At 36.4% G+C, this 15567-nt stretch overlaps 1 non-coding gene across 1 annotated transcript; it reads left to right on the top strand.

Annotated features, from left to right (window-relative positions):
- Nucleotides 1–14657: 14657 nt before the first annotated feature.
- LOC112625536 lies at nt 14658–14763 on the top strand. Its single transcript, XR_003119630.1, has one exon. It is a non-coding gene; the product is annotated as a U6 spliceosomal RNA (small nuclear RNA).
- Nucleotides 14764–15567: the final 804 nt, after the last annotated feature.

The raw sequence follows: 15567 nt of genomic DNA on the forward strand, positions 1-15567 counted from the left end.
AAACTCTCCAAGCCAGAAGAGAGTGGGGGCCAATATTCAACATTCTTAAAGAAAAGAATTTTAAACCCAGAATTTCATATCCAGCCAAACTAAGTTTCATAAGTGAAGGAGAAATAAAATCCTTTACAGATAAGCAAATGCTTAGAGATTTTGTCACCACTAGGCCTGCCTTACAAGAGACCCTGAAGGAAGCACTCAACATGGAAAGGAACAACCGGTACCAGCCATCTCAAAAACATGCCAAAATGTAAAGACCATCGAGGCTAGGAAGAAACTGCATCAACTAATGAGCAAAATAACCAGTTAATATCATAATGGCAGGATCAAGTTCACACATAACAATCTTAACCTTAAATGTAAATGGACTAAATGCTCCAATTAAGAGACACAGACTGGCAAACTGGATAAAGAGTCAAGACCCATCAGTCTGCTGTATTCAGGAGACCCATCTCACACGCAGAGACATACATAGGCTCAAAATAAAGGGATGGAGGAAGATTTACCAAGCAAATGGAGAACAAAAAAAAGCGGGGGTTGCAATACTAGTCTCTGATAAAACAGACTTTAAACCATCAAAGATCAAAAGAGACAAAGAAGGCCATTACATAATGGTAAAGGGATCAATTCAACAGGAAGAGCTAACTATCCTAAATATATATGCACCCAATACAGGAGCACCCAGATTCATAAAGCAAGTCCTTAGAGACTTACAAAGAGACTTAGACTCCCATACAATAATAATGGGAGACTTCAACACTCCACTGTCAACATTAGACAGATCAACAAGACAGAAAGTTAACAAGGATATCCAGGAATTGAACTCATCTCTGCAGCAAGCAGACCTAATAGACATCTATAGAACTCTCCACCCCAAATCAACAGAATATACATTCTTCTCAGCACCACATCGTACTTACTCCAAAATTGACCATATAATTGGAAGTAAAGCACTCCTTAGCAAATGTACTAGAACAGAAATTATAACAAACTGTCTCTCAGACCACAGTGCAATCAAACTAGAACTCAGGACTAAGAAACTCAATCAAAACCGCTCAACTACATGGAAACTGAACAACCTGCTCCTGAATGACTACTGGGTACATAACGAAATGAAGGCAGAAATAAAGATGTTCTTTGAAACCAATGAGAACAAAGATACAACATACCAGAATCTCTGGGACACATTTAAAGCAGTGTGTAGAGGGAAATTTATAGCACTAAATGCCCACAAGAGAAAGCAGGAAAGATCAAAAATTGACACTCTAACATCGCAATTAAAAGAACTAGAGAAGCAAGAGCAAACACATTCCAAAGCTAGCAGAAGGCAAGAAATAACTAAGATCAGAGCAGAACTGAAGGAGATAGAGACACAAAAAACCCTCCAAAAAATCAATGAATCCAGGAGTTGGTTTTTTGAAAAGATCAACAAAATTGACAGACCACTAGCAAGACTAATAAAGAAGAAAAGAGAGAAGAATCAAATCGACGCAATTAAAAATGATAAAGGGGATATCACCACCGACCCCACAGAAATACAAACTACCATCAGAGAATACTATAAACACCTCTACGCAAATAAACTGGAAAACCTAGAAGAAATGGATAATTTCCTGGACACTTACACTCTCCCAAGACTAAACCAGGAAGAAGTTGAATCCCTGAATAGACCAATAGTAGGCTCTGAAATTGAGGCAATAATTAATAGCCTACCAACCAAAAAAAGTCCAGGACCAGATGGATTCACAGCTGAATTCTACTAGAGGTATAAGGAGGAGTTGGTACCATTCCTTCTGAAACTATTCCAATCAATAGAAAAAGAGGGAATCCTCCCTAACTCATTTTATGAGGCCAACATCATCCTGATACCAAAGCCTGGCAGAGACACAACAAAAAAATGATTTTGGTTTTTCATAAGTAAATGTGTTTATAAGCAATGAAGATAATTTTGTAAAATCAATTTCATTTAAACTGATTAGATATCTAGGTAAAACTAACACAGTAACATACCATCCTTCCTGAAAGTCATCTAATACAATAAAATAGACAAGGAGTACAATATAACTATTTAAAAAATTGGGAAACTAGCATAACACATGAGGCAATACTCTCTCTCTATATATATAGAGAGAAAGTATCTGTATGTTTGTCTATATAATACATATGCAGATCTGTATATACACATCCCCATACTGCATGTATATAGTATCATCTCATATATATCTGTATGTTTACACAACATAAAATGTTCCAGAAGCATTTAATTTATCACTATGATGGTTAACTTTATATGTCAACTTGACTGGGGTAAGGGATGCCCAGATAGCTGGTAAACATTATTTCTGGGTGTGTTTTTGAAGGTGTTTCCATAGGAGATAAGCATCTGAATAGGTAGACTGAGGAATTCCAGTCTGGGCAAGAAAGCAAGAATCTGTCTATAAAATTAAGATATAAAAAATGGTTTTGAATCAAGTAGCTGCTTTTCAGAGGAAAAAAAAAAACCTATAATAGAAAGGATATCTCACTCCTGTTTTCAAAACATATGTTGTTGGAGCATAGACTTTTGCTATGATGGAGCAAATATTTAAATACAATTATAAAAAAAATTGGATCTAAAATATTTTAGAAGAATCCAATGCTAAAATAGAAAAAATATAATAGGTATAAATTTTACTAGCTACAAATGAAAATTTCTCATACAACTAAAATATAACAAATCCATGCACACTAAAAATAACTGGAGAAAATATTTACAAGGTATATTGAGAAACACATTACCAGCGCTCAAGAAGTTTCTTATTGTATGATCATCACATTTTTTGTGTGTGTACAAATTAACTGTGATTATACCTTCTAATACCATAGATTACTCTTGCAGTTTTTTGATATATGCACGCATGGACTCACACAATATAAATTCTTTTGTATCTTGCTTTTTGGTTCAACATGATGAAATTCATTTATGTTATATATAACTGTCGTTTGTGTATTGTCATCTGTCTAAATGGATATTTGACTGGATTTGCTGATAAATCTTGTGAAATTTAACTGATGAATATAAACTGATGTTTTAATAAATTCAGCCATTACTAAAATCTCTCAGTTTAAATTTTTTGAAGTAGGAACATATGTGTGAAATGCTTTCTTTCTTGCAAAGTCTATTTCACTAAACAAATAGAGGAGAAATTTTAACAAATTAATTTTCAGACATAATGTTGAGAATTCTACCTCTCCATGATGTAGTAAAATAGAGCATATTTATCACCTCACCTTAAATTAACCAATGAACTAGACAAAATATGCAAAACAAGAGTTTTCACATAGTGGACGATAGATAATACAGGACACTTACTCTTGAGAGAATGGAAGTACCTGGGATGAACCACAGAATTGGCTGAGTTAACCGATTACAGAGAGATTACAGGCAGCAGTAACACTGCTGCAGAGTAGAAACACTAGAAAAGGCCAGAGGTTCCCCAGAGTTGAGAACACGAAGTTCAGAGCTCAATAAGCTCAGACATCCAGAGATCGCATGCTAGAGTACCAAAGGGGAGACAACTGCAGAGAGAACTCTGGAAATCCAAAGAGAGTTCCTCTCAAGTCTTTAGCTGAATAGTGAATAGGTCATGGATGAAAAGAAACAGAGCCAGGGAAACAACCACTAAAAAGTAGCATGTAGAGAAATCCTCAGAGCTCAAGAAGACCTGCAAATAATTCAGGTACTTATAAGAGTAGAAATATCTCCTATACTAGAAGCATCAAGTGAAGTTCTGAGAAGGATATTGCCTTAGTAGTGGCACGGAAGTAGCCCTGGACTTTGTTGTATCTGCAAAACTTAATAACAAACCTCTAAGGATCAAGCATTTCCTAGTCACATAACCAAATTCCACAACAAAGTTCGATAATAATAAAAAGTATACTGAGTATTCAGCATTCAATCATGCAGACATAATGTTTGGCATCTGATAAAAAAAATAGCAGACATGCAAAAACGTAAGTATATTTAACTCACGGTAAAGAAATCAATTATTGGAAATAGATTCAAAAATGATGGAGATTATAGAGGTAGTAGCCAAAAAATTAAGAGAGCTATTAAACGTATACTATATCTGTTTAGGAAGGTGAAGGAAAGCATTAGTGTGAAGACGGCAGAAGCAAAAGATCAAAACTTAAAAGTCCCAAATTAATCTTCTGGAGTTAAAGATACATTTTAATGGAATATTAGAAACTTTAGAAGAAAAAATAGTACATAGCAATAGAAACTATTCAGTTATGTAAACTGAGGAAGTTCTAGACTTCTGCTGTGTAACGTTGTTCTCACAGTTAGCAATAATGTCCCCTCAAAGCTTTGTTAAAAGCTATATTTTATGTTGTGTGGAACTGAGAAACCCATATTTTCATGGTGCTTTTTTCACCACAATAAAATAAATAAACTATTGATACATACAACATGGACAATTCTCACAATCATTATGCTGCACTTTTTTTGAAAGCCAGGCTGTGTGATTCCATTTGCATTAAATATTTGAAAATGCAAACTAGTATATAGTGACATTTAGATTATATATGTGTGTGTGTGTGTGTATATATATATGTATGTGTGTGTATATATACAGGTATCTGGAGATATAATGAAGGGAAGATGAGTTTCAAAGAAACATGAGGAAACATTTGGGATTGATGGAAATTTTTGATTGTGATGGTGGTTTCACACAGACATCATTGTAAAACTGTACACTTTATTGTACATCAACAGTACCTCAACAACTAAAAATATTTTAAATGTATACATAATGGAGCACTGAACAATAAAAAAGCCATGTTTGTTCATTTGCCCTTGACCTGTTGTATTGGTGGGCTCTCACACTCACCAGGGCAGGTTAAACTCCTGACTGGTGTTGTGTGTTTTATTGCTGTTCCTGGGTTAAGAGCAACACATAGTGATCTCAGTTTTGTAAACAGCATTAGAGTTATACTTCAGACATCTCCTAGAAAAACGACTGAGTCATTCTAGCTAAAAACTTCAGTTTTCAATGTTGCTGTTTCCCTTGGGAAATGATGGTGTGAGCAGCAACCCTTAGATATTGGCTAGTTCTCTTGTTTTGGAGCAGAAGTTTATACTCAGGTAAAAACAATTAGATAGATAGATAGATAGATAGATAGATAGATAGATAGATAGATAGACAGATGACAGATAGATAGAAATGTTGCTGTGCAACTTACCAAACTACTTGAAGGAAATTGTAAAATTCTTTGCTTAATCTTCTCACCCCTCAGGCTCACTCCATGTTCCACGAAGAATATTCTTTTCATTTTATTCACTAGCACATACGGTAATATACTTGGGTCCTTGAGCTGAGTCTAAAATATAATAGGTACTTGATAAACATTTGTTGAATAGGTGCATAACTAAATTACTTAGACAATAGTGCAGCACTTTTCTGTTCTGTGCCTTAAGTTCACCTTCCCCTCTCTTTTCAACAGCTTAACTGCCTCACATTGCTCATTAAACGCAAAAACATACTACGTTCAGTTTACCAGATCATAGTACGTTTTCACTCACAAGTACAACATTCCTCATGCTTTTTATGAAAGTCTTATTAAACTTTTACATTGTAGACCCAACTCTAAGTGATCAGATCCAGTTGATCTGATTTCTTGAAATCTGCATATTTGGGGGAGCATCCGAGGAGACAAAGATACTTACATTGGACATTTTGAGAAACACTGCTGTGGCACAAATAGAACGTTTACAATAAGGTCCTGAGCTGAATGTTAGAAATAGGTGAGCTACTATTTAGCTACTTACAAGTGGGAGCTAAATGATGAGAAGACATGGACACATGGAGGGGAAAACAGACACTGGGGCCTACTTGAGGGTAAAGGATGGGTGGAGGGAGAGGATCAAAAAATAATTATTGGGTACTAGGCTTAGTACACCCAGTACTAGGCTGGGTGACAAAATAATCTGCACAACAAACCCCTGTGACACAAGTTTACCCATATAACAAACCTGCACTTGTACCCCTGAACCTAAAATTAAAGATAAAATTAAAAGAGAAATAGGTGAGCTAGAAATGTCAACAGCAGCACCATGCAGTCAGCGGTACATCCCACAGGGTTGGCATCCTGGGAGCAGCTGCAGCAGTGCACAGGATCATGCAGGAAGAGGGGTAAGAATGAGAAAGAAAAGGGGGGTGCCATGGTGGGGAAGCAGTTCCAATACAATGTCAGCAGGAACGACTTCTTCACCTCCTTCGTGAGCTCATGTCCAGACATGCCACCATCAGACACCCTGACCGGAAGACTGAGAAAATCCAGCTAAAGAATATTAGAAAATGTAGGTAAGATCTGTGTGGCATCATTACCAAAATATTTCTAAAGATAAAAACTAAGGTGTACTTCCAGAGAGTTTCTGATTTCATTTCTTACATACAAAGATTACAAATAATATCAAGAAGACGGTCTTATGACATTTTAAGCTTTAGCTTAAAGAAAGAACTGTAAAAGAAAGTTTTTAAAAATTATAATGGCTGTTACAAAATACTATCCAAGAAAACAATGAAATAAAATGATATTCATGAGGACAGCCAAAGCTAACACTACTTTAACTGATGAACAGTCCTGAGAACAGAAAGAATTTGACGATATAGCAAGTCCTCAAGCCATAAACTTTAGCAGTGCTTCGATAGTTTTGAAAGTCAATAAGAAAGACATAATTTTTAGTTTTTACTCAATGTATGTTGAAATTTATGGCTATCTATTCAGTTTGTCCGTGTTCTTGGTTATATCAATGTGCTAAAGAGGAGACCAGATCCTAATGTCCATAAGACAGATTTGTATATAATTTGTTCATCGAAATCAAAATGTAAGGATGTAATATTTTGTTCTTAAGTTTAGCTGAATTTGAGCCCCAAAATAACAACAATCTACTTAGCATACTAAGTGATAATATTCTAATACTATAGCTGATAAGACATGATTAACTTTAACAATGAAGCCCCTATTAGCTACCCAGTTTGAAGAATAGAATTCTATAACTGTCTCATATGGCTGCGATTAAAATTCTTAGATGCTTGAAAAACATCAACAATTTATGTTAAGATAATGTCATGGAGTACCTCGGGAAAAAAATTATATAATCTCCCCCCAAAATAAAAATGAACCAAAGTTGAGTAGCAAACCTTTTGTTTCAAACTTGGTATCCTTAGAAACTTTATGAAGCTGTGCTATGAGATTGCTCATGTAGCTTCAGCTCTTCAATCGACATTTTGCCACTCACTGTTGTTGAAGAGGGTGGTTGAAATGGACTGTAATAATAAATTATGACATTGCAACTCTACAGAATTTATAGAAATCTAAACAATCATATCATCCCAATCTATTGACCTTGAAGATGAGCAATATGAATATGTATAACTATACTTGAGAAACTTTCTTATGCGATTGTAAGCCAAAAATTGCAAATGGTAGAGAAAGAAGATAGTATCACAGAAGACTCCTCAATGCAGAATTGGTTAAATTTTCAAGGTAGGCAATGGCAGACGTTTGAGAAAGAGCAACTTACCTGCACTGCAGAGAAATAACCAGAATAACATAGACAAGTTGATACTGACAAGAACAAATCAAAGAAGAGGTTGGAAATAGAATCCTAAGTATCTAAGAAAACTGCTAAATTAAAAAAAAAAATTATAAGCGCTCATGCCATTGTTCCAGTGAAATAGGATCTACAGAATCAGGCAGATGGGGTTACTGAGAGTGAAACTGCAGTAAACAAAGATGAAGTAAAAGTGTCAGGCAATGACAGTAATGACAGTGATTTTGAAAACGAAAAAAACAAACAAACAAACAAAAAAAACAGAAAAAGAAGAGAGGTTCCCAAAATCAAAATGATGATGCTAGTAGCAGAGATTTTGATGAAAAACATGATGAAAAAGAAATCAAAGCTCACGCAACAGAATGGCAAGAAATACATCCAAGTATACAAGGGAAGAAGAGAGCTTTACTGAAAATCAAATCATCTTAATCACCTTATTTATAGCCTGTACTTTCCTCAGAACAAATCAGAATGATGGTAGCTATATATTTTAGTTACGAAGGAACAGATTAATATTCAGGTGATATCGCATGAATATCAAGTGTATAAGGAAAAGAGAACTGAGGTTTTCTTCACTAGGTAAACCTGGAAATTGTCAATATAGAAAATCAAACACAGTGGGTAAAAAATAGGATCGTCTAGATCAGGACAAGAATTAGCACTTTGAAGACCATTTCAAGAAGTTTAATATTTACATGCATTTCAAAATGTTATTGTTTTAGGAATGTATAATAATCTGCAGATAGTACAGAACTGATTTGAAGGAAAGTATTCAATTTTTTAGCAGACATATTTACTCTAAACAAATTAGGCAGTAGAGATGTCTTGTTAAGCCTGAAAAATAGCTTAAAGATTGTAAAAGCTTTTCAAACGTAGTATAGTATGTTTGTTTGATTTCACATAATGAAAAATCATTTTTTAAATTGTGTATCTAGAAATGTGGACTGTGTGTTGTCTGATTAACTTATAGTCCCAGTTTTAAAAAAACAAGTACTTAAAAAGCATTTTAAAAATGAGTAACCATTTGCATTGTTTGCTTTTTGTAAACATTTTAATGTAAACTCCTCAAGTATGTTTTCAGTAATATCTGCTTAAATTTTAATTTCTTCGTAAGTGCTCTTATTTATTTTATTTATATTTTGTAGTATATTTATAACAAGCATATGTATAAAAGCTTCATTCATAGTTTTACTCTTTTTTACTCTCTTTTAAACGACTTAGCTTTTTTTTTTTGTATTTTACATAATATAAAGAGCTACATTTTGGAATATGCCTTTGCTTAATTATACAGTTATCAAAAAATTATGAAAATGACCCAATAAAGTCAAAATGTCTGTATTTCAGCATAACAATGCAAAATCTAATGCTTTCATAAGTTAAATGCATAAAAGATTATAAGATAATGTATTATCTGAAGTTAGTGGTTTATTTGTACATTTTATTAAATGTACAATATAAATGTAGAAATATATATTAGTTTTTAATATATGTCATTAACAGAAACTCTTTCAAGGAAAAAACACAGCATGTAAAGACAACATTTAAAAATTTTTCCCTTATCTTGAATTACAGTCAAAAAAATTTGCCTTCAGTTGTTTGTGATGCCATCTTTTTTCCCCCACCAAAACAAATATATATAATGAAGTCACTTACCTATTTTTTTTTCCAATTGAAATATTTATAACTTTGTATTAGTCAGGGTTCTCCAGAGAAAAAGAACCAATAGAATACACACACATACACACATATGTATAGAGAGATTTATTATAAGCAACTGGCATACACAATTATAAAGTCTGGCAAGTACCAAATCCTGCAGTGTGAATCAGTTAGCTAGAGATCTAGAGGAGCTATAGTTTAGTTCCAGTCAGCATCTAAAGGTCTGAGAACCAAGAGACCTAAAAGTATAGATCTAATCGGAAGCCTGGCGAGTTCAAGACCCGGGGAGAGCCAATGTTTTAGTTCAAGTGTGAAGGCAGGAAAAGAAGCCGATGTTCCAATTGAAACACCATCAACAGGAAAAATTATCTCTCACTCAGGGGAGGGACGGCAGTTTTGTTTTATTCAGAACTTCAACTAATTGGATGAGGTCCACCTGCATTATGGAAGGCAATCTGCTTTACTCAGTCTACTGATTTAAATATAAATCTCACCCAAACACATCCTTTTCAAAATACCCAGAAAAAATGTTTGACCAAATATCTGAGCACCCTGTGGCCCAGTCAAGTTGAACATGCAGTCAATCTTCATAAATACTGTATGGAAATATAGTAGTGTCTCTACGTAGTACAGAAAACTTGAGCATGAGTTTCCACTTTAAACAGTGCAGTTTGTAAGGATAATTGTTATACAAAATAGATATTTATGCAAATGAGTCAATTATGTAAGATTAATGAATTTACTATTAAATCTTGAGTACTCAAAAATTTACAGTATTACAGAAATGATTACAATACATTGATCCAAAGGAATATCATTAATTTGTTCCATTAAAAGTACAAAGACAAAAGTACTGTACTAGAATACAAATTTGTGACCTTGTTTACTCAAAAGTCACAGCTATACTCAAGTTTGCCAATTAATTATGCTATTAAAGTAGCTGAAACACAATTTGGAAATGGAAAAAGGTGAAAGGATTTTTGTTAAAGCTGTTGAGAATAATACCAAAACCCCACAAATTGCAATTTTTAAAAAAAACTTTAAAAATCCCCAAATCGCCGGGCGCGGTGGCTCAAGCCTGTAATCCCAGCACTTTGGGAGGCCGAAACGGGTGGATCACGAGGTCAGGAGATCGAGACCATCCTGGCTAACACGGTGAAACCCCGTCTCTCCTAAAAAATACAAAAAACTAGCCGGGCGAGGTGGTGGGCGCAGCTACTCGGGAGGCTGAGGCAGGAGAATGGCATGAACCTGGGAGGCGGAGCTTGCAGTGAGCTGAGATCCGGCCACTGCACTCCAGCCTGGGCCACAGAGCGAGACTCCGACTCAAAAAAAAACAAAACCAAAAAAATCCCCAAATCACATTATTCAGATAATATATGATTTTTTAAATTAACTAACTGCCCAACACACCTCAATAATACATTTCTCCTACATCTTGACTGCATATTTTGATTATTTCTTTAAATAATTAAAATTTGATAATATTTGCATAGAGAAAACATTTAACTTGATTGAATGATAGATCAAATTTGTTATTTTGTTTGCATTACAAGGTATTTGCCACTTTTTGGTATCATTATGTTTAAGAGCTCCTCTATAACATTTCTCAAAAAGGTATATTTTAAAGTTGGGAAAAGTAATGTAGTACATTTTTAAAAAGATATTTTGCTCTAAAAATAAAAGCTTAGCTCTGAATTTGGATTTATTCTGAGTTAAATGTTAGAGATAAAACAGTAACCTAGAAAAGACCTTTATGCCAATAATTTTCATTAACTAGTGGAAATACCATAGTTTTACTATCTCCTAGTTACACTTTTTGTGTTATCTAGGGGTGGAATATAACACAATAAAATATTTTAATATATTAGATTACTTAGGGCTTTCTAACATGAACAGCTAGAATAATCTATATTATTTGAAGGAGAAGAAAATCCACAGACTCTATATTTAAGAAATCCGAATTGGCATGGCATAAATCAGATTCATAAATCAATTTATGTTTCCAAATCAGTTTTGATTCCATTAATTGGTTCTGAAGACCAGAAATATAATCGAGTGAGTGAAATATTCTGGTCCTAGTAAAATAGAACACTGTTTTACATAAAAACAAGTTATCAGTTTCTGAAAATATGACAGACCAGATATCTGAAGATAAGTTCTAGGATAACACTTATCTTATATTTGAACATGCTTCATAAGATATATATTAACAATTATTTTCAACTATATTGTTAGCTGGAGAGATAGCAAGAGAAATCCAAAAAAAACCAGAATCAAGAATATTGGGAGCCTGAGGTGGGAGGATCACTTGGTCCCAGGAGCTCAAGGCTGCAGGGAGTCATGTGTGTGACACTGTAATCCAGCCTGGAGGACAGAGTGAGAACCTGTCTCAAATAAATAAGATACTAATAATAAAATTTGAAAGAATACATATAAGTAAGCTTGCATCCAAGCTAGAACCTGTGAAATAGGTTCAATCTTTTATTTCACTGTTGCAAACAAACTTTTTGCATTGGCTGTGATTGTCACAATACTGAAAAGCATACACTTCTGTGTCTGCTTTTAAATCCAGGTCATGAGAAGTTTCTCTATATCTAACCTAAATCATTCTCAAAGTTTTGTAAGTTTCTTTGCCTACAATCAAGCAGATTCTGGTTTTTTGTTTTTTTGTTTTTTTGTTTTTTTTCTTTTTTGAGACAAAGTCTTGCCCTGTTGTCCAGGCTGGAGTGCAGTGGCTCGATCTCTGCTCGCTGCAACCTCCGCCTCCCAGGTTCAAGCAATTCTCCTGCCTCAGACTCCTGAGTAGCTGAGATTACAGGCATGCACCACCATGCCTGGCTAATTTTTGTACTTTTAGTAGAGAAGGGGTTTCACCATGTTGGTCAGGCTGCTCTAGAACTCCTGACTTGATCAAGCAGATTCTTAAACACCTTCTATCACTTTGTTCTTGTTCTTCATAATTGAAGCTGTGACAAGATGAGACTGATGAGCAATAACCACCCCTGACTTTCCACTTTTGTAGTCCCTAATCACTTTTAATTTTGTTACCCAATCACTTATTGACAACACTCACCTATTGACAACATTACACGTGGATTTTGTATGCCTGTGGATCATGATGAACAAAACAACACAAGATTAAACCAAGCACAAGAGAAAATGAAGCAATCAAGTTACACCATAAATGAGATGTATGCGGCTGCTGCCAACATAACACAGCAAACTATTTTTACAGTAAACTTTTTTATAGGTAGAAAGCATACACTTAAAAATGATGATGAAAAGTATAATATAGTAAATACATAAACCAGTAACATAGTCAATTATTATCAGTATTGATGGAAGCAGCGGCCCACCTGCAGTGGTCACTCCCATGACACTGGCTGCAGTGAAGGAGGCGTGGCCAGGGCTGTGTGCTCCACAGAGCCAGCAAGAGCTGGGAACAGGGAGAAACTTTGCCTGCTTCCAAGTTGGAGGGGTGGGTGCCTTGCGCTCCTGGGTGCAGATGCAGCTGCCCAGCCATAGCTGCAGATCTGGGCATCCCTGTGCTCTCTGGGAAGTCCCCCACTCCTGCAGGCTCAGAAGGGCCTGCCCCCGCTGCCTGGACTCCCCTTACTCCTGTCCTCCACTTTGATTTTGGAGCAAAGTTGAGGCTCAGCTCAGACACTGTCACAACCCATCCAGTTGTGCCTGTGCTCAGGGTGGTGCTGATGTGACAGCTCTCTGCTGCCCTGGCCCCCTCCAGACTTTGGGCCCTGACAGCACAGGAGAGAGTCTGAGGGGGGTACTAAGGATGGCTCAGCACGGACCTGCAGGCATCCCTTGGCCTGAACAGCCTGGACTCTGTGGATGGCACGCTGATGGCAGCAAGAGGCTGACAGGCTCCTGGGTAGAAAGGGGTGGTTTCCCAGTGAAGCCCCACCTTCAGGCCTGGTACAGGCTGCCAATTCCATGGACAGGAGTGAGAACATATGGTGCTTTTTCCAGGCCCACCCATGGCTATTCATGGACCAATCACACACACTTCCTCCTCTCTGAAGCCCATAAAACCCCTCTCTGCTGAGAGCTGAACAGAAGTTAGGACGTCCTGCCTGTGGAGAGGACCTACCCACTGTGGGTCTCCTCTCTGCCTAATCTGCCCAGAGCTAAAGGGATGTTGGGAGGACCTACCTATAAAGAGGAGCTAATCACTGTAGATCTCCCCTCTGCTGAGAGGTGGACACTCATTGAGATGACTTGCCTGTGGAGAGGAACTACCCACTGTGGGTCTCCTTTGAGCTGCTCTGTCAATAAAGCACCTCTTTGCCTTGCTCACCCTACACTTTTTCGTGTACCTCATTCTTCCTGGAACTGGGACACAGCAAATGACAGGGCTAAAAGAGCTATAACACAAACAGGGCTGAAACACTCCCCTTGCTTGCCATGTTGCAGGTCATGAGAAGGAGTGAAGAGAGAAGGAGAGAAGAGCTGTGGCCCTTTGAGGAGCCCAGACCTAGTAGTTCCCTGACCCAGGGTTGTGACACCCTATTTGGGACTCTGTGATTTCTGGAATCTTCCAGCTTTTTGGTGCCACCACGTTCCCCAGTGCCAGCCATGGAGGCTGCTTGTGGTATGCCCAGCCCAGACACAGTCTTACAGGGAACTGATACCTATGCTGGTGCCTGGAGCGGCCCTCCCCACTGAAGCCAATATGCCTGGCTATGCACAGTGGCTGGACCCCACACTTGCTCACTCACAAACCCCTCCTTGCTTCACGCCTGTCTCACCCTTGGCAGGTGTGGCATCCAGGCCAGTAGGATGAGCTGAACACAGCCTGCCAGGAAGAATGAATGAAATGAGCCAAACAGGCCTTAGCAAAACTCAGGCAAAGGCACCACTGGCCACAGAGGTTTCTGGCTGCAAAAGCAACACCCCAAGGATCTCATGACATTATTACATGCTATATATTGTATGTAATTGTACAAGCTATACTTTTGTACAATTGGCAGTGTAGTAGGATTGTTTACACCAACATCACCACAAATATGGGAGTAATGCATTGCACAATTACATTAAGATGACTAGGACATCACTAGGTGATAGGAATTTTTTAGCTCTATTGTAATCTTATGGGACCACCATCATTTATATGGTCTATGATTGTTATACTGCTCATGACTGTATAAACACATACAAATAAGAACTATCATACTGAAAAATTAAGAAACAAATACAATTGTGTCCTACAACTGTAGCCTTCAAGTCCCATTTTAAAAATATTTTTCACTAAAATAAAATACATTGGGTGTAGAAAGAGATAGCATATGATTAAGAAATAATATTATCTTGAAAATGTGGCTATGCAAGATAGAATTTTGTGACTACCTATATATGTGGCATTGTTTGTAGAAAATCTTGTATAGTGCTCACTTCAGCAGTATGTATACTAAAATTGGAACAATATAGAGAAGATTAGCATGTCACCTGTGCAAGGATGATGCAAAATTCATGAAACATTTCATATTTTAGGACCTCTTCAAGAAGAACTACAATCAACTGCTCAAAAAATTAGAGATGACACAAACAAATGGAAAATCATTTCATTTTCATGCATAGGAAGAATCGACATCATGAAAATGGCCATATACAGCCCAAAACAATTTATAGATTCCATGCTATTCTCATTAAACTACCATTGACATTCTTCACAGAATTAGAAAAAGAAAACTATTTTAAAATTCATATGGAACCAAAAAAGAGCTTGTATGCTTGTATAGTCACCAAGACAATCCTAAGCAAAAAAAAAAAAAAAAATAGCTATAGGCATCACATTACCTGATTTCAAACTATACTATAAGGCTACAGTAACTAAAACCTAAAACAGCATGGTACAGGTACAGAAACAGTCACACAGAGCAATGGAACAGAATAGAGGACCCAGAAATAAGACCACACACCTACAACCATCTAATCTTCAACAAACCTGACAAAAACAAGCAATAGGGAAAGGATTCTTTGTGTAATAAATGATGCTGGGAGAACTGACTAGTCATATTCAGAAAATTAAAACTGGACCACTTACACTATATACAAAAATCAACTCAAGATAGATTTTAAAAACTTAAATGTAAAATCCAAAACTATAAAAAAACCTAGGAGAAAAATCTAGGTAATACAATTCAGGACATAGGCACAGGCAAAAATTTCATGACAAAAATGCCAAAAGCAATTGCAACAAAAGCAAAAATTAGCAAAGTGGATCTTATTAAACCAAAGAGCTTGTGCACAGCAAAAGAAACAATCATCAGAGTGAATAGAAAATCTACCAAATG

The sequence above is a fragment of the Theropithecus gelada genome, chromosome 5 (assembly GCF_003255815.1).
Source record: "Theropithecus gelada isolate Dixy chromosome 5, Tgel_1.0, whole genome shotgun sequence".
Classification (NCBI taxonomy): Eukaryota; Metazoa; Chordata; class Mammalia; order Primates; family Cercopithecidae; genus Theropithecus; species Theropithecus gelada.